This window comes from Brachyistius frenatus, unplaced genomic scaffold (assembly GCF_029030835.1).
Source record: "Brachyistius frenatus isolate BFR_SWC_R1_liver_20210118 unplaced genomic scaffold, ASM2903083v1 Contig_189, whole genome shotgun sequence".
NCBI classification, from domain to species: Eukaryota; Metazoa; Chordata; class Actinopteri; family Embiotocidae; genus Brachyistius; species Brachyistius frenatus.
The window spans coordinates 114,593-139,507 of record NW_027210788.1 but is presented as its reverse complement, the minus strand read 5'-3'; the positions used below and the strand labels follow the sequence as shown (position 1 = coordinate 139,507).

The following is a 24,915-nucleotide window of genomic DNA, read 5'->3' as shown; positions in this document are numbered from 1 at the left end:
AGAGGGGGGGACGGAGGGGTATTTGTGTGACCAGCAGATGGCGCTGTGGCTCTAAGGCAGTTGTGAGAGCAGTAACCTCCAGCAGGCGAGGGAACCTCCTGCAGCTGCTCCGTGCAGCTCCCCTGACACGCCCTGATAAAACCAGGCACAGCAGAAACAGATACAGATTTCACTAAAACACCGGGATAGATTTTATAATCATACAAACTGCTCATGAAATGGAAGTGAGCAGAGTTAGAGCCCCTGAGCGTAAGAGGCAGGCGCATTGATATTGACTGTGTTTACGATACAATATTTATATGAATTATAAATGAGCTGGTGCATTTATAGGTGTGTGTGTGTGTGTGTGTGTGTGTGTGTGTGTGTGTGTGTGTGTGTGTGTGTGTGTGTGTGTGTGTGTGTGTGTGTGTCTCTCCAAGGGTTACAGAATGAGAGTGAAGTGCTCCACTGAGCCCATAACTAACAACAACACACACACACACACACACACACACACACACACACACACACACACACACACACACACACACACACACACACACACACACACACACACACACACACACACACACACAGATTTTAATACCCAAGACCATTTCCATGCTGGGATTAATCTATAATTCATCCAAATAAAATCCATACCTGCCATTTTGCCCTCAGTGTCTTTTGTTCACGAGGCCACAGAGCCACACTGGAAACAGTATAAATTCTTATAATAACAAAGAAACTTGCTGACTGAGGCACTAATTGTGACAACACACACACACACACACACACACACACACACACACACACACACACACACACACACACACACACACACACACACACACACACACACACACACACACACACAGGTGCAAACCGGTGTTGGCTCCAATACTTGTTTATCAAAATGAAAATAGTTGCATGACACTTCTTTGTAGAAGCACATTGGACTCATTCTGGAGTACGTGTGAAATACCAAACAGTCTGTGTATAAGTATTCAAGCTCCAGTAACCGGGAGGTACGGACTCAGTAAACCTGCTGCCAATGAGTCCTCTTCTAAAACCAACAATAAGCATTTAGCCTCGGTCATTAACTATCTGTTAAGATGCACAACATATAGATTCCTTCTGTATGTAATTTAGATGCAAATATTGAGTCATTATTCTAACTGAAAGTAGTATTTTAAGGTACTTCTGCTTGGAGATTTCCATTTGATGCTACTTCACACTTCCATTTCACAACATTTCAGGGGGGGAAATATTGTTCTTTTCTACTCCACTACATTTATCTGACAGCTTTAGATTTAAAGAAAATTTGACACAATGGATTAACATAACAAGCTTTTAAAACCAGGATCAAACGAATGGTTTCTAATCAGTTTGTCTTCTGATGTCGTACAAAAACCCGTTTCAGATGTCTGAGTTGTTTCCAGCTCCACCAGTGTTTTGTTTTTTTTCATCTGAACTTCGCCCATTTCAATTAATATTCAAATGATCCAATATCTCAGCTAAAAAAAAGAAAGAGCAGAGAAAACAGTTCAAAAACTGAAACTTTCTTCTTTCCCAGTAATCATCTGACAACCTCTCAGATTTATCTGCTGTCCATACAAAACCGGAGATAAAGAAGTTCAAACCTACAACAGGCAAGCAGATAAGACTTTATAAATCACATGGTGGGGAAGTTAAATCATCACAGCAGCATAGAAACACAGTTATGGAATTAAAGGTAAGCACACAATAAGAAAACATTAAAAAAAAATTTTTTTACAAATGCATGTTACATACGTACTTAATTTAAACGGTCTGCACTTGGTGCCTTTTCACCTTCAGAAGTCTACAAAGCGCTGAACAGTGTTTCCCATTCACCCGTTCTCCCACACACACTCGCACAGCTTCTGGTGGCTGACGTGGGAGGTGCTCGTCTGCTGTCAGGAGCAATTTAAGGTTCAGCGTGTTGCCCAGGGACACTTCATCATGTGGACAGGAAGAGTCAGGTATTAAACCGCCAACCTGTCAATTAGTGGGGAAACCTGCTCTGACATTTCCTGTGTTTGTTCCATCCAATCACCCCCTGACCTCCCATACGGTCGTCATCACTCTTTGTTCTCCATCACAGGACCTCCGGTCATACATGTATGTACTTTTCGCACACGAGGCAAAACGTGACACTGACACGGTATCCTCCGCTGGGCTGATGGGTAAATATATACTCATTGGACGGATGATGTTCTTGTATGGAGGTTTTTGCAGGTTTTTGTTCACCATTTCAAAGCCTCATTTTCTCTTCATTGTATGAGTGGAAATATTTGTCAGCAAAGGAATGATTTTCTTTGCAACTTGGCTGCAGCGTGTGCTTCCCTGCATGTTGGCGGCTGCAGTAAAATATCCTTCCAATCCTGAGGAAATATCAGAATCAGCAGATATTGGTATTCAGCTTTTCTGAGAAAAAATGTTATATGGACACAGAACAGAAAGCCTGGAGGGTCGTCGAGTGCAAGAGCATCCCGAGGAAATACGTGTCTGTTACTTGAACATGCTCGACCGTGTTTGGACCTCGGAAAAGGTTCCCTGATTAATAGCGGAGCCTCGTTATAATTTGACAGAGTTGTACTGTAACTCATCTCGTCTGGTAATAGTAAGGTAATAGTTTGATAAGGAGGACCAGCTCGACACTTTCATCTCTGCTCATTTTGCTCTGCCGCTTCTTTTGTTTTCAACCTAAGCAACCCGAAATAGTGACGAATTAGGTTTTTCTCCTCCGAGTAATCAAATTAATAATTGCTAGTGTTTGCTGGGAATGCACCTCACGGTGGCTGAACTGGGGTAATAAAAAAAGTTCATTACTTCCATCGACAGATTTATATCATACTGTGGTCAGCAAACAAAATTAGTAGAAATGCAACACAACCTTCCCGAGTCAGAGCAACATCACATTATTGATTTTCACCTCTCAAAGGCATCAAAGAGTCATTTATGTTTGATTTAGGATAAATTGTTTGTCTTGTTGGGTCACTGACCTTCACTTCTACTTCACATTGAACACCCACACTTATGAAACTGTACTTTTCAGCTTAGTAAACCTTCCGCCTCAAACAATCAGCATTACCTCAGTACTACACAGACAGACATGATGTAAAACTCCACAGGACCAGATGGTCGGAGCCAAAGGCAGGATTTGTACCTTCATCTGTCATCCAGGAGCTTTGCTTAATTAATCCAGGAGTGAAATTATGTAACTAAACTTTCAAGGCATTAAACTGTCTAGCAGACAAAATCACTTTAATGTTGGAGGAAGTAGAGAGGAGAGTCTTTTCTAATGTCTCGGTACAAGTTGCTTTTTAAGGAGATTAGTATTAACCTGAATTCAATGGGGGTGAAAAGCAGGTCAGAAGAGAAAGAATCCCCTTTTCATACCAGAGACAGACAGGAAGTCGTCGTGTCTCCGAGCAGTCGATTTTCAAACTGATTAAATAACGTACTGATCGTTTTTGTTGTTTTGACTCACAAAAGTAGGCCTGAAGTGTTCATCAGCTGCAGCTCCAGGCTGAATAACTGCTGCAGACACAGATGCAGGATTCTTCTCCGCATTTCAAAACAAACAGCTTAGTTTTAGAGCGAGTGTGATTGAATACGAAGTGATGAAAAGAGAGGATGCGAACAGTCGGAGTGAGTTGAAAATCCCCAAATCTGTGCTCCTCTTGAGGCTGAACGGCTCCACTTCACCGAGCCCACGGAGATACGAGCAAACAGGGGAGGAAGTACAGAATAGAACGCCCTCGCAGAGACGCAAACATCTCCACTCAATGAAATGACGCCATCACATGATTAAGCACAGGCTGCACTTCTGTTAGTGCACCTACATGTTAGTACACCGACGTCAGTAGTGAGTGACGTCAGAGAAATGAGCGCGTTTTCTTGCCCTCTGTTTAACAAGCCTGATAAACATACTGATGGCTTCTGTTCAACAGCAGTTTATTGGTACTTAATGAGAAATAAACACTTTTATAGTGCGGCCTTTTAAAGCTGCAGCTTCCTTCAGTCGGTGGTCCCTCCCTTTCCACTACGGCATCATGACAAGAGTCCAGCGTTTCCTACTCAATTTTTTTTTTCCGATTTTGGTTGCATCATCTACGTACTCGTAGCACACTGCATGCTGCCATACTTGACGGTGTGAACACACTAAAAATAGTAAGTGTAAGTACAGGATTTGGGACACAGCCACAGGCAAACGATGCATGCTAATGTGGCTTTATCTCTCCCTTTTATTTCCCTCTAAACTTCGACCTCATCATTTATTCATCCTCTCATACAAAGTTTTAGTTAACTTGGTGTGTTAACTACTCTACAGTAAGTAATAATAATAATAAACTTTATTTGTATGGCACCTTTCATATAAGAAATGCAGCTCAAAGTGCTTTACAGCAAGAAAATGACATAAAGGTACATTTAGAAATATAGAAAAGAAATAAAATGCATATAAGAACAGGTAATATGCACAAATAGAGTTAAAATATAAAATAAGAATTTTAAAGGTGCGGTAGTTAAAGTGCAGGCAAGTGCAAAAGAGCTTCAAGAGTAGCGAGTTAAAGGCTAAAGTAAAGAGATATGTTTTGAGCTTTCTTTTAAAATTATTAACTGATCAGCTTCCCTGATATCTGCAGGTAAGATAAGATAAGATAAGATTGACTTTATTAATCCCACAGTGGGGAAATTCGGTAGTTTGTTCTACAGCTTTGGAGCGTAGCTGACAAAAGCTGAATCCCCAATTTTCTTTCATCAGCAGATAGTTAACCAGAGAGTCAGTGATGTGACTGGATTTAATGGACCCATCACATGGTTTCCTTTTGTCTTTTAACACCACTCGTGCACACGGCGGCTGTTTCTACTGTTTCCAGGTCAAAAGAGACAAATTGAAACCAAGTCAGGCATCTTACGGTCACTGAGTTAGACAAAGAAAATATGTTATCCTGCACTCCAGTGAAAACACTCGTCTGTGCTTCGGGTGGCAGATATGAGAGGATTAATGAGAGAGTGTGTGTCATTGGATTCTCTCTGATTCTGGATAATGGCATGCTAATTGGACGTAGAGAGCTCAGTCATATGCACCGAGCTCATCAAGGAGCAGCAGCGTGTTATGAAACCACAGCTCTCCGACGTGTGTCCTCTCTCATCTGTCAGTAACTCACACAGAGACCAGAGGTCTCCGAGGGATACCACGAGGAGGGAGTCCACTTAAGAGCTACTTATCGAATCCAGCTGAGTTCACGCGGAGGATCGCTGGATGTCATGTCAGAGTCTCAGCTAAATCTCTGCTGCTGTGCTGCTTCTGCCTCCTTCTACTGCTGGTGACATGATTTTTGCTGCTGAATCTCTTTTGTATAAATTGAAAACTTGAGTTTTCTTGCAAATGCCCCAGATAAATATAAATATCTTATTTTGCACACGGTGCCTTGGAGGTTTTTTGGGAGATTTGTGATCAGCTCATGATTGCAGTTTGTCTGATGTCTAGAAAATACTGTTCTCAAACTTAGTTTATGGTTGCTCATTTGGCAGAAAAATCCATATCTGAACTCCTCCTTATTGCTAACTTGGTTAGCGGATTCATTGAAGTGAGTGTCTCTGACTGCAGTGAACAATAGTTGGTGTTGGATGCTGCAAAGGGAAAAAGAAGCCTGCAGGGTTGATGTCAGCTTATTGGAAGGAGAGAAAATTAAACACTGGGGTTAAGATGAGCTGACGACCTTCCTCTTGTTTACCAGTTGACAAGACAAAGGTCTTCCCTCGATGCCTGGAAACACTAACACTAATACTACACGGCAAAGCCAGCGCCAAAAACCAAGTCATTATAATCCATCAAATGTAGTGTATTAACCGTTAAAATGGTTTCTGTTTGAACATCAGTGTGACTTACAATGGATTTACATTCTTTCCTATTTATCCTTCATCCTCACTGACATATGAAAAGGTGTCTTTTTGAAATCCATAAATTCATTTCAGGGATGCCGGCCTCTTTGCAGCACTCTTATATCTGCCAGCATTTCTCCTCCTCCGGCCCTGATTTTTATCTCCTGCTCTGTTCTTTGTCCTGTTCCTTTCCTATTTCCATTTTTAGCCTGCCGGTGTGCAGAAGACACGCTTTACAAGGGAGATGTGACAGGATACAGGATGACGGTATGAATTCATGCAAGTGTAAGCACGCACACACACACACACACACACACACACACACACACACACACACACACACACACACACACACACACACACACACACACACACACACACACACACACACACACACACACACACACACACACACACACACACACACGACAGCCCTGTCATTACTGTTGAAAAGTGTCAGTGTGTTGTTCACGGTGTGCGTGCCCTCTGTCCGTCTCGCTCAGCTCATCGTGTCTCTGATACTGATGACAGCGAGGTGCCGACTCAGGTTTGAAGAGAGAGTGATGACTCCATCGTCACACTGATACACACTCATTGCCTTATTGCCTTCACTACACGATTTCACCTCATCCTCCACATGTTGTTTGCTCTTCCGCACATTTGCTTAACATTTCCTTCCATATGTTTTCTCCTTTTCTTGCCTTGTTATCACAATTTTCTCCCTCTGCAGTTTCTTCAAATCCATTTTCTCTTCTCTGGTTTGTTTTCCATTGTTCTCCCCTCCTGACGTTTGAATTTTCACTAAACTCTGTCTCAACCAATCTTCCCTCTTCTCTTCATCATTGCTTTCCCCTTCTCCTCCCTCTTCTTCAATCTTTTCTTTCACACTCTCATTCCCTTCATTATCAACTTTCCTCCTTCTCACCTCACTCCCTTCCTAGAAATCTAAATACATGTACCCAAACTAAACTCAGAGCTTTTGCTGTTTCTACCTGAGCTCGGCATGAGTCATATAGCAACTTTTTTCAAGTCCAAACACGACTGAAGTTCAAAATCAATAAAACCATTTTCCTGTGATAAATTGCCGGGACCAACATTTTTCACACACGCTTCCCCGCTGATGGCTACACTGAAGTAGAACAATTTGATGAGAAAAATTGTGTTAAAGCAGTGAGATTTCCGGACAGTAAAAGCATGAAACCAGACAGAAAATCCATAAGCGTATAATAAATGCAAAGCAGTGTGTCGTGCAAAGCTCTGCCTGACCTCATTTAAAGGTATCGCATGTGCTTAAGTTCATCCTTGTCAAGCGAAAGCTGAAATTCACAGGTTATTGTAGTTCATGGCGAGCTTATCTCTTCCACATCAGTGCTTTCCAACACTTCGTGGCGCTGAATGAAGCCCTCTGCCTCGTCACAGGTTGTGTATGAATGTCAGTTGAGAGCAGTTCAACCAAAAGTCTGAGATTCTTTTTTTTTTTTTCGACTGTCCAGTATTTTATAAGATTGTGAATAAAACAATGTAATTTGTGCCACAGAATATGTAAATTTCTATTTTTTTTTCAACCTTGTTTGAAATCTTGTAAAGGTATCCTTTAATTTGAAACGGTGTCTCGGCCTCTGAGGTTGTGAACCACTGATCAGCACTGTTAACACCGTCAGTCCATATAAGGCTGGCACATTCATCAGGTGTGGTCCTGCTCTGTACTGGATGTGTTGCTCTAGTGAATGTCTGCCTTTCTGACAGACAATAGTGTCTGTTCAAACCAGGGCAATCCCACAGGACACATTATGTTTTAGTTGTTTTGGACAGGAGGATCCACTCTTCAACTCTTGCAATAAATGATTTCAGTCAGATTTGTGTGTACTGTTGCCAAAGTGTGATGAGGTCCTGCAGGGGTTTGACGTTGGTAGCTGGCTTTGGCCTCTGTGTGGAGGTTGCATGTTCCTCTCGGGTATGTGTGTGTTGCATCAGTTCACAAAATAAAGTCCTTTTATTTTTCTATAATTGTATTAAAACTTTGCACTATTGTTTAGTTACTTTTAATTTAATTTAATTATTCTATCTTATTTTATTGTATATACTGTGCATTTTTATATTTAATATTTTTTACTGTTATTTTACTGCTTTCCTGTATCTATAAATGCTGCTGTAGTGAAAAAAAAATGTCCCCTTGGGGATTAATAAAGTAACTACCTACCTACCTTATCTGTGCTCTCAGACAGAGATCAGTCTCTGTAGTTCACTGTTCACCCGTCTGGCTTTTATGCTGCAACTAAATTTCCCAGATGGGATCTTACTGTAATGAAGATTGAACTGAATTTGTATTCCTCATTACAGCAATTTCTACTGGTAGAATTATAAATATTTTACTTAACTGCTGTTAATGTAAGTTTGCAAAGACATTTATACCAATTTAAGCTTTAAATGTCATTTACATGTGACTTAATAGAAGAATGTCTTCCATCAGCAGTATTGGTTAGTGTTCCTCAAAATTAAAATCTTGTTACTTGCCAACTGATCTGCTGGTATTTAAATGGAAAAATACGCTGTTGAGATTTTTAGATGCCAAACTGTAGTAATATAGTCTCCAGACTTTCACAGTAGAAATGAACATGCAGCTCCTTTATTCTTCATTCATATGAGCTGTGAACCTCCACTCGGTCCAAACGACTTTGAGGCCTGTCGTGGAAATTGCTCTGAGGTCATGCCAACATGCCCCGAAGCTGAAAAGAAAACAAATGCGGAGATTTCCTGATGATGAAGCGCTGAATGTCAAACACTCCACAGCGAGCTTTATTTGTTCTCCTCCACCCGGACACAGCAGGAGGGTCAATTTAATGATTTCCAATAAGAGTCAGTGATGATTTCTTTCTCTTTGAACTTCCCCTCCCTTTTTACATCAATGTCCTATTTTCTGCTGTTTTAAATCAAATTTTCTTTCTTTCTGTCTCTCCTTTATTTCTCTCTCTGTGTCCATCTACCTCGTCTTCTCTGTCCTTTTACTTGTTTTCTTTTTTTATGGACAAATCTCCATCCGCCTACTCACACCTGCTATCATGCCACTTATTACACTTTAATGTCTTCTGTCCCAGAGTGGTTTGTGTATGTTGTTTTGTGTGTGTGAGACAGGAAGAGAAAAACAGATTCAAAGCAACAACAACAACAAAAAAGCATCTTAAGGCTGATCTGACTTAGATTTCATGGAACATGAAGGAGTTTGGGTGGTTTGAGTGAGGCTGAGGTAGAGGATGTCTGGTTGCCAATTATAAGCCTCTGAGGCGGTAATACTGCAAGTATTCGGATCGTAGAACCGCCTGCTGCGATGGAAAAGATTTCACCATCTGTTGCTGGAGAAAAGTTCAATTTTGCCATAATTTCTGCGGCTGAACAAATTGCTTTTCAGCACTAAGAAACAGCAGCGAGCCTTCCATGTGCCTCACAGCTCAATGGCAAATAGCAGAAAGTGTCAATTTATGAGAAAAAACAGGGTAGGAATATATCGACATTGCTGCATTGTGTTGGGGTTTGGTTGTATGATTACCATAATGCAACCGATGAAAAACAGACACTTATATAATTCAAATCTCGACATAAAACACAAGAAAAATTATGTTATCTTTGTCGAAAGAGAAAAAAATGTGGGTTAAATATGTGTACCTACTTTATTTATGATATAATTAGTTATTATGTAATTACTTTACTTATGTCTAATTAGTTAAAGAAAACCTGATTGTTTCTCATGATAATATACCTGAAAGTTGAATCATACAGGAAACAGAACCATTTGATCTCTCCACTCTCTACTTCAATAAAAGAGAAATATTCTAGTACACAAGTTTGGATTTCACTTTCCAGATGTGTCAGAATTTTAAGGTGGTGCACAATATTGTGCGTTTGTGAAATGATCTGACTTCAATGATTTGACTCCAAACTAATGTAACTGCAGTCAGATCAGCTGCTGACCTGCTCATTGTTGTTTTTTTTCTTGTTTCCAGCTGAGTGGAGGCAGTGGATCGCCACAGCGCCACAAAAACATGCTGAAGTCAGGATGTTGATCTGCTGCCAGAGTCCACCTCAGGTACCACCACACCTCAGCTGCTCTATTTCGTGTGTGTGTGTGTGTGTGTGTGTGTGTGTGTGTGTGTGTGTGTGTGTGTGTGTGTGTGTGTGTGTGTGTGTGTGTGTGTGTGTGTGTGTGTGTGTGTGTGTGATTGGCTTTGTGATTATATAAGCCCGTCTCTTTATGAACCCATGTGTGTGAGCGTGTGTCAGGTCTTCTCATTGTGTGCTGAAGCGTGTTATTTTTGGATGTGTGTGTCTGTGTATGTTTGTAGGTGTGTCTCTTTGTGTGCTGTGCTGGTAGCGGCGGGCTGAGCATGTGTGCGCTGACATTTCGGTCAATCTGCTGTGGTTTTAATCGCGTGTTTGTGTCCCCTGAAGGTTGGATGTGTCGGATGGATCTGCTGATATGTGTTATTTTTGTGATTTTGGTTTGCAAACACTCACCCGCTCAAACAACTGGGTTCGTTCACCTGAAAGAAAAAAAGAGAAAGAATAGAAAGAGATTGTTGAAAGAAATGTCTAATAATTAGTGCAAACCTAAAGCTTTGCTTAATGATTGAGTTTAATGACTTTTATTCTGCATGGTTTCACCTTGATGAAGTGTTATTAATATTTTAACATGATGTTGAATTTTTTTGATATAAATGGTCCTTAACTGGTGGAAAAATGTGGATATCGCATGAAGAATCAACACGTCAATTCAAACACAGAAATGCCACACATGCGTGCTTGAGACGAGATGCTCATAGCAGTCTTTTGCCAGGTTTTCTAATTTCGGATTATCAGTATTTATTTGCGTAACAACATTTGTAGTTATGTGCATACAATTAATTGTTGTCACGTCCCAAAATTGGACCGCCCAGTCACACAAGAGTTTTAGTGCATAAATCACTAGAGGGTGATTTCTGTTTTTTTTTTTTAAATGTTTGATGTTGTTGTTTTTTTTATGAGAAAATTTCAGTAAACATTTATCTTATAAAAGCCTGTTCAGGAGGGACAAACTATTATCTATGCATGTGAGGGTAATAATCAGTCCAGACAAGTCTAATCATTTAGTTTGTGCATGCTGGCTCGCTGTAGCTGGTACATTTGAATAGAACAGAGACATGTTTATTATTATGTGTAACGTGCTCTTCCTATTATGAAAGTCAAAAACGTCTTTGAAGAAATAGGACTGAATACCAAGTTATCCAACACGGGGAGTCTGTACCTGCTTCAATGTGTTTGTTAGGGATTTTCATTACCAGTATACAATAACTTATTTAACCCAGAGACATAAAAGCTAGTCTTCACTTTGCATCTGATGCTAGAATAAATGAACAGTTATTGCACATGACGCCTCTCTGTCTGTGCTCCCTCCTCCTCTGCTCTGCATGATTTAATGATAAACAATGTTATTTATAGAGAAATCTTCAACTGCTGCCTGTGCTCATTTGCATAAATGCCACTATGGCTTGACTGCCCAGCTCCTCACATGCCAGGATGTTCATGTGATACATCACGTCATACATCTGCATGGAAGCAGGGGGATTCTGTGCTTTAATTCACTGTTTGCGTTTATGTGTTTATGTGTGTGTGTGTGTGTGTGTGTGTGTGTGTGTGTGTGTGTGTGTGTGTGTGTGTGTGTGTGTGTGTGTGTGTGTGTGTGTTTGTGTGTTGTTTTTTTTTCACATGCATTTCATGTACCTACTGTGTGTGAAGTAGATCCTGTTGGGACATATGGAATAATTAGTAGATCCAGATGCCAAAGGTTAACAATTTTTGGCGTTAAGATGCTCGAGCTTGTGTGTGTGTGTGTGTGTGTGTGTGTGTGTGTGTGTGTGTGTGTGTGTGTGTGTGTGTGTGTGTGTGTGTGTGTGTGTGTGTGTGTGTGTGTGTGTGTGTGTGTGTGTGTGTGTTTGTGTGTTGAGGGGTAAGATTTACAGAGGTCAGAGGTCAAACAAGGGCCTTCTAACCAACGTATTCTCTCTCATTTTGTAGTTAATGGTAGTTTTCTAAATGCTGCAGGGTGACATTAATAAATGTTAAATAATTTGAATTGCTTTTGTGCATGTTGGTTCCCTTTCACACCTTTCATACATTTAATGTAACTGGCCATCATTATTAGCAAAATGTCTGTCATTAAGAAAAAAGGTATATTCTTTAAATGATAAGTGTTTGCTATGTGTTGCAGAGATATCTATTGACCACAGTCTGTGATTCTACCCAGCGAGCCCCCCCCTTGGCTGCCCTGTTTTGTAATACCACTTTGTACCACCAGATGGTACAGTGAGTCACCGAAGCGTAAAGTCTGCCATCAACTTCAACATTAGAGGACAAAGAAGGTCGTTTCAAACTATTTTAGCGTGAAGTGGAATGAAACTGAAAACACGATGGAACTTTTGGCGAAACTGAAGCAGAACTAACAGTTAACATCCACCAGTGGAGACACAGTGTGTGAAGGAATGACGGTTGATGGCCAACTCGCCTTGTTTATGGCGGGTAAACGTTGTTAATGCCGACAGTGGCTTTTTAGTGATATCTCATTAAAACTGTTGCATCTGCAAAACCTCAACGTGGACAGAAACCCTCTGACATTATATGTAATTTAAGATTAAGTCATTTTAAAAGAGGCGAAACAACTTTATTCAACATAGGCCTTCAAAATAAAACATATTTTCCATTTAAATTCAGAGTGTCCAGTTAGTGTGTTATTCTTCATTACGTTTATCAATAACATCTTAATGTCCACATTAACATATATAACATGAAAATGAGGATATTTTTGACTATATTGACATTTAGAAACAAATTTTTTTTTTTTTTTTTAAAGGTGCAGACTGTGATCGAGTCTGTAGCTGTGTGGAGAATAATTTGAAATGGAAAAACTAGAAATAGAAATTGTGCCATTCACGAGCAATGAAAGGAGGCTGTTGTAAAGTAAAATACAGAAAGGATCGACAAGCTTGGAATAAAAGAAAAGAAAAGAAAAGGGGGATGTTTAGAGGGGGAGGACGAGTACATTGTGCATGGTGAAGTGTCTCTAAAACCGATACACTCCAACTGAATGGATTTTGCGCAGCGTGTCTGCGTAGAGACGGACTGATTGACCGACTGGGTTTCCTGACTGCTTGGTCAGCAGGCAGTCTGTGCGGAGCCCGAACCGTCGCACACTGGCTAAGTAATTGGCCCTGCTCGATACTTTTGACAAATGCGCCCTCCTCTGGTGCCCCCACCCACCCACCCCACCCTCTCCCTCCATCCCTCCAGCACTTCACTCTCCTGCACCCCAAACGCACCACCGCGCCCCCTCCTCTGCAGTTATTTGATTAATCGAGGAAATGACAAACTGTAGTATAATAATGTATAATATGATGTCTAATATTAGACAACAGGCAGGAGATTATCGAGGATGTGAGCCACCCAGTTACAATTTTCTATTTGCTCCTTGTTTTTTTTCCCCTCCTGCTCGTCGGTTTCTTATTTTTTTTAAATGTCATTACATTCGTTTCTTGATCTGCTTTCATTTAACCACTCCTCTCGTGTCATTTATTACTTTCTTCCCCTCCTTTCCCGCCCTTTCTCCCTCATCTCCTTTCTTTTTAATCTCAAATTTTAATCCTTAAATTAATTTCTTGATTTCTTCTCTATATCTTCTCTTTGCTTCCGTGGTTCTCATCGCCCACCTTTAATTTCATCCATCCTTATATTGATTTTCCTTCTGTTCATGTCCTCTTCTCCTTTTCTTTAGGAATTGTTTTTTTTGTTACTTTTTTTTTTCCTCCTAGGCATATGTCCTTCATCTCTTCTCTCTTCTTCCTCGGCACATTTTCGTCTACATCCATCCGCGCCCCCGAGGACAAGCCGCGCTCCTCGGCACCCCGCCCGGCTGTGCGCTGTGCGTGTGCGTGTGTGTGTGTGTGTGTGTGTGTGTGTGTGTGAGGGACCGCGGGGAGGGGGAGCGCCAGCGTGTGTATGTGTGCAGTTTGTTGAGAGTATCGGGGTGAGAGAGAGAGAGTCGAGCAGCGGGAACGGATCCGCCGAGCGCAGCAGCGAGGGCAGTCTTCTCCATCCAGTCTTCTCCATCCAGTCTTCTCCATCCAGTCTTCTCCATCCGGTCTTCTCCATCCAGCCTTTCACACCAACAGCAGATACTATGCGCACTGCTTCGAGTGAAGGCTGGCACTGAGAACAGAAAGGTAGGAAAACATGTCCTTTTACAGTTCTGCTCTGTTTATGTAGCCTGCAGCGTGTGTGCGCGCTTGTTGTGCGCACTTGCCTCTATCATGTGCGCGTCCAGCTCCATGCGGGCACCGGTGGCTGCTCCTTCTGGCCGTGCGACCATGTGCAGCTGCATTGAAAGTGTTGTTATCGCTTTAAATCAAGCAAATATTCTGGTTATAATAGTCTGGTAATATTCGATGACCAAAAAAATGTGTAATGTCTGTCTCTAAACGTGCCAAAAAAAAGAAACCTGCGCTTTGATAGTCAATTGTCATCATCTCCGGAAAGATTTTGAGGGACTGTATTGGCAGTATCTATCCAGCCAGGATCCCGTTTCCTCGTCCGTGCCAGAAGCCTCTTTTGTGTCCCCGTGTTCCCGTGAAGTTTTTTAGGTACGTGAGTGAAATGCTGAAGAGGTTGCGGGGATTTGTGTGAGATGCACACAGACTACATTAAGCCCTCCGGCCTTTCGCTATCATCCCAAACAGCCACTCGGTTTAATGAGCGTTTCTGTCTTGTGTTGACCCCGCAGGGAGCCCGCGGAGCCCCGGGAGTGTGTGTGTGTGTGTGTGTGTGTGTGTGTGTGTGTGTGTGTGTGTGTGTGTGTGTGTGTGTGTGTGTGTGTGTGTGTGTGTGTGTGTGTTTTGATCGAGGATCACCAACACTCACTGTGACATTTAGTGCTGGAACTGCCTTCATTAATGCGGAGGAAAAGTTAAAAATCACATAAATGGATTTTCTGATTCTGGTTTCCATTGAATTTTTTTTTTTTAAATTTTTTAAATCGTGATATAAACCCAAATGTAGCTTTGATGTGTGCATTTTGGTGCTGTTGTTTGATTGGTGAGACAGCGTGAGGTTGTAGTAGTAAATCTCTTTTGGCACTGCACCTCTTGGCTGCAGAAACCGGTGTCAGGTTAGTAAAGAAAACAACGTACGCCTTTGGTTTATCTTTCAAAATAAAGCTGTGCTGCCGAGCAGGAGTTAGAGGAAGGGGCACGAGCTGCGCACGAGGCTGTAAACTGGCTTTAGGTAAATCCATTATATTCCCTCTTTAGGTTTGTACTTTCATTGTAGATGGTTGCTGCTCCTCATTTATCCACATCCCTCTCGAAAACCAAGTCGTACACTCTTTATGCTTTTATTTTTGAAAACGGCGTCACCCATTTTCCGGCTTCCTCCCGTGTTTTTTTTGCGTCAACTTTGACGCAGCAGAGTGCTCTGTCTGTCCGAGCGGACAGTCTCTGCTTGGGTTGGTGGTGGGCTGCGCCTCCACCCTCGCGTCGCCCGAGCACAATTCATCAAACCGTGATCGCCACCTCCACCCTGCGTTATCCGCCAGACTCCATGTTCTTTTTCAGCGATTTAATTGACCGAGAAAACCTGCACAAAACGCTCGTTTTCATCTTCATGTGAACTGAAAAGCCCCATAAAGCACCATACTCTGGAAAATATTATTCACAACTGATTTGTTTGATCAGAAGTGCAATATAGGTTGCACGTGTGGCGTTTGAAATCATCCGTATTGTGTGGGTTTGTATGCCTTCATGTCCTCTGCTTATTTCTTTATTTACCCTCTGTGTGATTTCAGCTCTGTATAAGCATGAGGCAGATCTAAATGGGACCACAGAGAGGAATGCACATCAATTGATTATACATGTAAAATAGTCTATGCATTCGGTGTGAAGTCCTGCTGTAGTTTTTAAATGAGGGAGTCGGTTACAACAGCCGACTGCAGCCTGCAGGCTTGTGGACGGAGACGTGGGGATCCTCCTCCTGCAGCGGGACTTCCCAGGGCTTTTCCTCCCTCTCTCTCTCTCTCTCTCTCTCTCTGTGTGTCTCTGCAGTTTTTCTTGGGCTTCCCTTGTTTTCCCTGCACCATAGGCTTCCTCAGATCCCTTCTGCCTCACTTTATATAACCCCCCTTCCTCCCCCCATCTTCAAAGGGAAAAGGCTGTGCAGCTGGAGATGCATCAGCAGCTCAAGAAACAACAGAGATCTATGTTGGGGGGGGGGGGAGTTAATGTCATTAAATACATAAGGGCTACATGTCCCTGAGGGGATGTTTTTCGGATTAGTTGGGAGTCTCTTTCGTGACATTGTGCTCTTCATCTTCTATAGTTCATCCTTGGAGAGCATGTGGCATGATGAGACTGTTTGTCTAGCTGTCATTTTAAGGTTTGATATTTGCTCATACAACCCCTTTGGATAACTCCAATAACATTTCTGGTGTCTTCTGGGTAATATCCAAACACTGCTATATACGGGCTGATGGATTATTCATTAACGCCCCTCCTTCCTCTCTCTCTCTTCCTCCCCTCCATTATCTCCCAGCTCTCTCTCTTTTCCACTCTACCCCCTCCTTCCCCCCACCAGTCGCTCGGCCTCTCCTTCTTCCCTACATCCTCATTTCCTTCTTGTATTACATTTCACAACTACAAGGCATTTAGCAGGTCATCTTATTCCCAGCCACCTACACACACTGAGACCTATGTTCCTCCTGTCCTCTGCACCCTTTAACCTTTTTTTTTTAAATTTATTTTTTACCCGGGGGGGTTTTGTGCTGCTGTTTCATCACCGCCCCACCTCACACTCATACATTTACAAATTACACTTGGGAAAAGCTCTGGCATATAACCGTAACCCAATGCTGTTGGTTGCTGAGCAGCTCTGATGAAGCAGAGCAGCGTTACGCAACACTTTACTTCCCAGCTCGGCTGTTATGGTCCAAATCTAGCAATGCTAGATAAAACTAAATATTTGTCTTTCCACTCTTATGATTTAGCAGAAAAGCCACATCATCAAACCTTTTATGTTGTTGTAGTAACACTTGATGCTATTAAATGAATGAAATGAGGGGGGGAGGGAGAAAAAAGCATGTCTTAAAAGGTTTGGGCTGCAGAATCATCCAGAAGATCATCAAATATGAATAGTTTGTGATTTTAAAAAACAAAAACAAACTGAAAATGTATCTCACATCATTCAGAAATCAAACTCACCGGGAAACAGCAGCAACGGCCATTTGTTATAATGTCTAAAAGTATGCTCATATTACCTCAGAAGAATCTGACGTGTCAAGCTGTTCCTTCGACAGGGACGTAAAACTATCTATATTTTAGTTTATGGCGACTTCATTTGGTTGTAGTAAATACACCAGGATCATAGAAGGAAGTCATGTGACACGACTTTCAAAGGACGCCGCTGAGAAACCAAAAGTCAACGCTGTATTTTACTTAATGTATTTAACGTACGTCACATAGGAAACAACTTGCATATGTCACATACGTTGCATCCCCTTGTTTCGTTTCAGTACAGGGATGTGTTGAGCAATTTTGTTGTGGTAATTTAAAAGCCCACAGCCGCAGTCGTTAGTTGGTTGATTAATTCGACAATTCACAGTCAGCCAATCGTAATCTTTCCAGCAAAAAGCAATTCCGATTTTTTTTAAATGTGAGAATTAACTGCGTTTTGTGGTCTTTTATTTTAGACTAAATGAAACATGGGTTTTAGACCTTTGAAAAAAATAACTTTATAAGGTATAAGGATTTTCCTTGTTTTCTACCATTTTATTGGCCAACAGATCATTTAGTTCATTTAGAAAATAGTTGCGGCCTTACAATGTGAGATTTGTTTTTCAAAACCGATTAGATCTTTTTTCAGCTTAGTTCTTCAAACCAAGACACTAAAAACGACCTCGTTTTATATATATATATATATATATATATATTTTTTTTTTTTAAACAACCTTTCAAATAACAAGCAAGCTGCCTCAACCCACAACCTCCCTGGAAGTAAACAGAATCTACAAATTACTTCAAGCAGAACCTCTGGAGGGATTTGTGATTGTACGATACACAAAACCACATTAAGATCACACAAACAAACATGTCTCCTCTATTTCCAAGTAACCTTCCTTCTCTCCTCGATCTTCTTTTTGTCTCAGCACCTCATTCTCCATCTTCCTTCATGACTCCAGGTCCTCCTCCTTCCCTCCCCGCCCCCCCTCCTCTGTCTGATGAGTCTTGTGGGATACATACGGGGCTGTTTCTGTACTGCCAGCCTCTCATTATAGCCTCTTTTCACAGTTTTTAATTACACAAATGATCCGGTTGATTTCTTCTCTGAATGGAGTGAAGAGGGAGGGGGTTGCTAAGGATCATATAAACAGAGACAAGGGGATTGACAGACAGACAGAGAGTTAACATTTAGAGAGAGGACATCTGGAAGCTCCCTCACTTTGGGGAAACTGTTCAATTTAAAAGAAAGTGGGGGTGCTGCAAAGAGATGCATCGCTTCCTCGAGTGTGGAAGAAATTGGATCGGTGTTATGTGAGATGTTGGCGAGCAGCAAACAAGTCCTGTAAATGAGCAAACAGTATGATCCTTTCTAATCCATACACCCCCCAGTTCAGTGTGATCGGTAAGAAATAAATAAAAACTGGGAGATTTACTGAGGACCAACAGGTAAACAGACAAACAGAGCCTCCTTCAGGAGATGACATTTGAGATTGGAAAACAGGTAGAAATCAGACAAACAAAGCTGTGGAGAGAGAAGACATCGGCCTCGGCCGTAGGTTTTGGGTCACTGTCGTGCTGGAAGACTCGTCCACAACCCGTCTTCAGTGTCCCGGCTGAGGGAAGGTGGTTGTCCCCCAAGATGTCCCGGTACGTGGCCCCGTCTGTCCTCCCCTCGATGCGGCGAAGTCGTCCTGTCCCCTCAGCAGAGAAACACCCCCAAAGCGTAATGTTTCCACCTCAATGCTGGACGGTGGGGACGGTGGGGACAGTGGGGACGGTGGGGACGGTGGGGACGGTGTTCTCTGGGTTATAGTCAGCTTTTCTCTTCCTCCAAACACAGCGAGTCCAGTTGATGCCAAAGAGCTGGATGTTGTTCTCCTCTGACCACATCACCTTCTCCAAGCCTTCTCTGAATCCTGCAGGTGTTCGTTGGTAAACTTCAGACGGACCTGTCCATGTGCATTTTAATCCATGACGGTGTCGTGTGTTACCGATTGGTTTCCATGGTGACTGTGGTCCCAGCTGTACAGGACACACCCGTCGATGTCTCATCCATCTTTTCACGGTTCGGGGATTTTACCAGCTCAAAACTTGAATCTTTTCAGTTCATTTCAAATCATGTGTGGCCAATATTTGTTTTGATTTTTTTTAAACTTTTTATAGTAACCTGTCGAATGACCCTGAAGAAACAAAGTGACGCTGTAAAATGGGAAAAGACTTATCACCAGAGACTGAGGCTCTACTCCCAAATTTAGCTTCGTAAATAGTTTCAAACAGCAGAGCAGCCGGTAAACATTGTGGAGCATCAAACAACTACAGAGGCAGGTACGTCCCTCAGGAGCTGGTTGGGATCAAAACCAGAGGTGAAATGTTGTTCTCGCATTCATCAGTTGGACACAAACGAGAGTCGGTGTCGGTGATAATGAAGCCGCGTAACGAGTGGATGTGGAAGTGAGCAGACGTTTAGCGGCCATGTTGACTTGTCAGTGTTGTCGCAGCTTGTTTCTGCTCACATCAAAGCATGTCAGCCCACGAGGGGACGTCATGTCAGTCTCGCTTTGTGCCTCGCAGCGGTGTGATAAGTGCACGCATGGATAACCAGGGGAGGGAGAGGCAGGTCATGTGACAAAGGTCATGTGGTGCTAAAGTCCGCATGGGAAGGTAGGTTGGCTGGATCAACATTTGAGTCTGTGAGGAAGCAACGTGGATTTTCTTTTGAAGAGGTTTGGTTCTTTGCCTGATTGTAACCGCTGTGTTTTGTTTTCCTAATCATAACCACATCGTTTTAATGCTCAGGCACAGTATGCTGCTGTGGACTGACCAATGTATTAAAGCTTTAGGTGTGATACGAGGTTGTTCTGCTGCACCAGATCTTCAAAAAGAAAAACGTTCTTAGGACTACAGCTCCCAGCGAGTATTTTCACTCGGCTGCAAATCAGTATCACTTCTAGAAAAATGTTAAGATGATACTGACGATAATTAACCAGGTTCTTTACACTGCTTCCATGGATGATTAAAACTGGAGTCGGATGTCTTATGTCTACATTAATGGGTGATCATAGCTCTGGGCATCCCCTGATTGTGGCCGTAACCATGGCTACAATGTTCGACATGGTTTTTATGGTTACCAAACGGCGAACGTTTACTGTGCGTTGCAACGCTGTTACATTTTTGAGCCTCTGCGGTGACGATTACATCCGATGGAAGAATCGGGTCGTTTTAAATCCTGAGGTACGTCACCGTGATGTCGTTCGGAGAAGTGAAGAGTTGGCGAAGTACAACTGCTGTACAGTATATCCAAAAACAAGCACATCTGTAACTGTAGCCTTTGCTGTAACCGTATCTCTACACACACACAGTCATAGCAGAGCCAGACGTACTCAGCATAAGGAGCAATAAATACATTATGTAGTTTTCCAGTATCGCTCTTTTCTCTTAGTCTGTGCGGAGCAAAAAAATAAGCTGTTTTATGCTGTGGACGGAGGGCTAACCAGAAGGCAAAACAAATTATAATAAAATGCATTAGTTAAAATTTACCAGCAGACAAACAAACCAAAAAAAAAAATCTGGCTGTCTTGTTTCGTAGATGTGTTTTAGTGACGGTGCCTGTTGACAAATAAACTGCGTTTCCTGTCGCTGCTTTACAATAAAAGTCACGCAAGCGTTCACTGGTTGAACAGTTTTAATGTGGTGCAGCAGCAGTCTCCAGCTCTGCTGCTGCACCACCAGCACCTCTAATCTCATATACGAGGCCACGCAGATGGTCCGATGCAACATGAAGCGAGCTACGAGATAAAGATACAGATTTCACAAACTTCTCACGAACTGCAGCAGATGGACGAGGATGGAGGGCTGTTTTGCTGCATCTGTGTTTCATTGATGATGTGACTATAGTGTGTGTGTGTGTGTGTGTGTGTGTGTGTGTGTGTGTGTGTGTGTGTGTGTGTGTGTGTGTGTGTGTGTGTGTGTGTGTGTGTGTGTGTGTGTGTGTGTGTGTGTGTGTGTGTAGTAGAGGAGAATAACTGCTGCAGTTGCCACCTGCTGAGAAGCAGCTCCTCAGTTCTGCTATAAAACTCACTCAGGAATTACTCTCATCAGATGTGTGTGTGTTTATAGGGTCCGTAAACACACACACACACACACACACACACACACACACACACACACACACACACACACACACACACACACACACACACACACACACACACACACACACACACACACACACACATCCCGGGAAGATGTGCGTTTTGTGTGTTTCTTATTGTTCCATTATGGGATGAACTCCACCGTGAGCCTTATTGTCGGGTGTCTCGGTGACTTTAAATGGTGAAGCTCCGCCTCTTCTTGCATCCAACCATGTGTCTCTTCAAACTTCCTCCTTCTCCTCAACAGTTAACCTCGATCGTCCCTCTCTCTCCTTCTGCTGTATCTGTTTCTCTCTCATTTTATATTTATTTCCATTGAATTTGTATATGTTTCTGCTGTTTGCTGAGCCTTTTTCTCCACTTTATCACTTATACATGTATCCCTCTTTCTTTCCCTTCCTCCTCGTGCTCACATCCATCTCTGCAGCCCGAGTGTCATTAATATGAAGGAGGACTATAGTGTCCTTTGGTTCGCTACGGGTCCTTTTATTCCACCCAGGGATGCAGGTATCGTCCAAGTTTCTTTTTCTGGGGACGTCCTGGTAGTTGGGTTGTGTGGATGTACGTGGCTTGGACGTTCCCGGTCTGACTCAAGCCAGATATATTGCAAAAAAGGAACATTTCCAATCAAAAGTTTAATTTTTGTAATGTAAAGAGAGGTTTCTAAGTGACATACCTGTATGAAGAAGGTTGGATGGCCTCTCGAGCCGCTGCAACAGACCGCTGTTAAAGAAACAGGTGAATTTGTTGAGAAGATGCCTCCAACTGCAAACGAGGTCTGTCGTCTCTTTTTGTGATGTGGATTTTCACACCTGAACAATTCACATTTGTAAAACTTTACCAGAACCAGGAAAGGGGTTTATATGCGTGATGTCATCTTAAGGTTGTTTGTCTAGATTTAATTAGTTTATTTGAACTTAATGGGTCTGTTATCGGTCACGCTAACTTTGCACTCTCCACCTTTGTTTCTCCAGATTGGAGAAATGCGTGAGCTCCACGCCGCTTTCCAAAAAAATCCACACGGCTCTTCCAGAAATCATTTTAAATGTTTGATTTTCATTGAGAGGAAACAGAAATTATGCCTGGAAGGAGCGTTTTGCTCACGGCATTACAGAGATGTCTGTCTGGAACGACTTTCTGGCAGATGTTTAATGTATCCCTGCTGGCATGATTGTGAACATTTGCTAATTAAAACACAACATAAACTGCAGCTGAGACTGGTGGAGATGTCATTAATTTTGCAAGTATATAATGTAAAGCAGGCCCGAATTAAACAGTCATTTAAAATACTATGCAATAACTATATGTAACTTCGACGTCTAAACAAACTTAAACCAAAAAATAAGAAGAATAACTTGAGTCCATATCGACTCTCAGGATTGTTAGTTGCTGCTCTGATTTATGAATCTACTGACTGCAGCAATTCATTCAAATTAAGTGAACTTGATGCAAAAAACAAACAAATGAGCAGTCCCAGTGTGACTTTCCTCTCACACTTCTTCTGCTTTCCGCCTGAGAGCATTAGCATGTGTGTGTGTGCACATGTGTGTGTGTGTGTGTGTGTGTGCAGTATGTTCTGCTGCCGCTCACCGTTGCCTATTAACGGCTCTGTTTTTGCATGAGGACTCCAGAGGGAGTGAGACTGCTGGAAGGAAGTCTTCAACCAACAGCACAATCAGCTGCAGGGCATTTAGACTTCCTCTATCGCTCGTCTCCTTTTCTCCTTTCCCTTCACACTCTGCTCCCGCCGCTGACTCCTCCGCCCGTCCGTGCTATCTGTGATCTGAGGCAGTAATCAGAAGTGTTGGTGCGGCGTGGAGGACGCCGTAGTGCTCTTGCGTGGGAAGGTGCAGGTTGGATCAGCTCTGAGTGATTTCAGGACTCTGCGTCTCTCAGTTGTTTCATGGTATTAAGTTCATGACACACCAGAGAAGAAAAGTGCCCGACCAAATAACTCCTAACTTCTCTTGTGCTTCCTCTCACTTAAATAATGGTTTAATAACAATGGATGTTTGGCTTAATGTCTGAATAAACACACACGAGATTAGAAAATGTTAATAATGCAAAATATGAACTTGATTATAGAATTCCAGTCTATGTCCAGGCTATCAACTCTGTCACAGATCAACTAATGGTGGTAACGGATCAAGAAAAGGCAGGAAGGGAAAAAAGAGTAATTGCTAGTAAACGTGGACGGGAACAAACGTGGACGGGAACAAAGCAGCTTTTCTTTTAGAAAAACACCTTCTTTTGTCAGAAATGTGTTTTGGTGAGTTTTGTGAAAGTAAGTATAGATGTTGTTTGTTTACAAGAAAACTGCCGTGTAGCTTTATTTTACATCATTAAATCATTCAAAACATGAATCCTCCTATTTATTGCGTACCGGTTTCACATCTGTAGCAGGAGGAGAACGCATCTCTTGTCCAAATTGAGACTGCAGCGGTGATGTAGTAACGTTCTTTTACGACCTGGATTTTGCACATGGGTGTTTTATTTTGAAAGTTTTCCTGGAGTTTTATTTTATTTTCTCAACAAACTGCTGCGGTCACCGAGCTGCTTCCATCAGAAATAGTGGGACACGAAGCATGGACTGTAATGACAGAAATTCACTGATGGAAAATAGCCTTTAGACTGCGAGGTCATTTTGGAGGCTGCAGGCTGCTTTTAAACGGTCTGTCATCATACTGAGTGCAACAGTTGTCTGGGCAGTCTAAAAAAAAAAAGAGACACACTTCTGTATAATGCAATTAAAGCTCACCTCAACCTGCAACCTCCAAAATGTTGAATCAAATAAAACTTCATGAAGGTTGGATTTATTGGAGGACTGTTTTAGTTGTAGCTGTTCCTAATAAACTGGGCTGTATGTCACGCTATCATCTCATACCTCCAAGCTTCTGCATAGCTTGATTTGAAATCACACACACACACACACACACACACACACACACACACACACACACACACACACACACACACACACACACACACACACACACACCATCCGCATTCACCAGATTGTTGTGCTCAGATTTTATACATGGGAGACAGGTGTCATACCCCGAGACAGCATCCAACACACACACACACACACACACACACACACACACACACACACACACACACACACACACACACACACACACACACACACACACACACACACACACACACACACACACACACACACACACACACATATGAACATACAGACCCGATACACCCCGCATGTCCACCCACATACAGCCATTGGTCCGAGTCCAAGAACTGTGCCACCAGCTGTCCCCATATTGGCTGTTGTCCTGATGTAGGAGGTGTGTGTGTGTGTGTGTGTGTGTGTGTGTGTGTGTGTGTGTGTGTGTGTGTGTGTTGATCTCGTTCTATCACTTTCTCCACCTCTCTCTTTCTCACATCCACATCCTGGTTCCTTTATCTCAGCGTGACTGAATTAATCAGCAGGTTAAACATCCCGCGTCATCAGTGTCACACAATACACTCGAAAACCTACAAAAACAAAGGAAAATACAATAACAGCATCAAACATGTGAACATTATTCGAGGGAATTTAACAATGGCCTCTCCAGGATGTA

At 42.3% G+C, this 24,915-nt stretch overlaps 1 protein-coding gene across 5 annotated transcripts in view; it reads left to right on the top strand.

The window, feature by feature from the left end:
• Positions 1-13,904: 13,904 nt before the first annotated feature.
• slc8a2b (solute carrier family 8 member 2b) overlaps positions 13,905-24,915 on the top strand; it is a 106,819-nt gene continuing 95,808 nt past the window's right edge. For all 5 annotated transcript variants that reach the window (XM_069718275.1, XM_069718277.1, XM_069718272.1 and 2 more), the window contains exon 1: positions 13,905-14,135. The gene's annotated coding sequence lies outside the window, so the exon portion shown is untranslated. The remainder of the gene's footprint in view (positions 14,136-24,915) is intronic.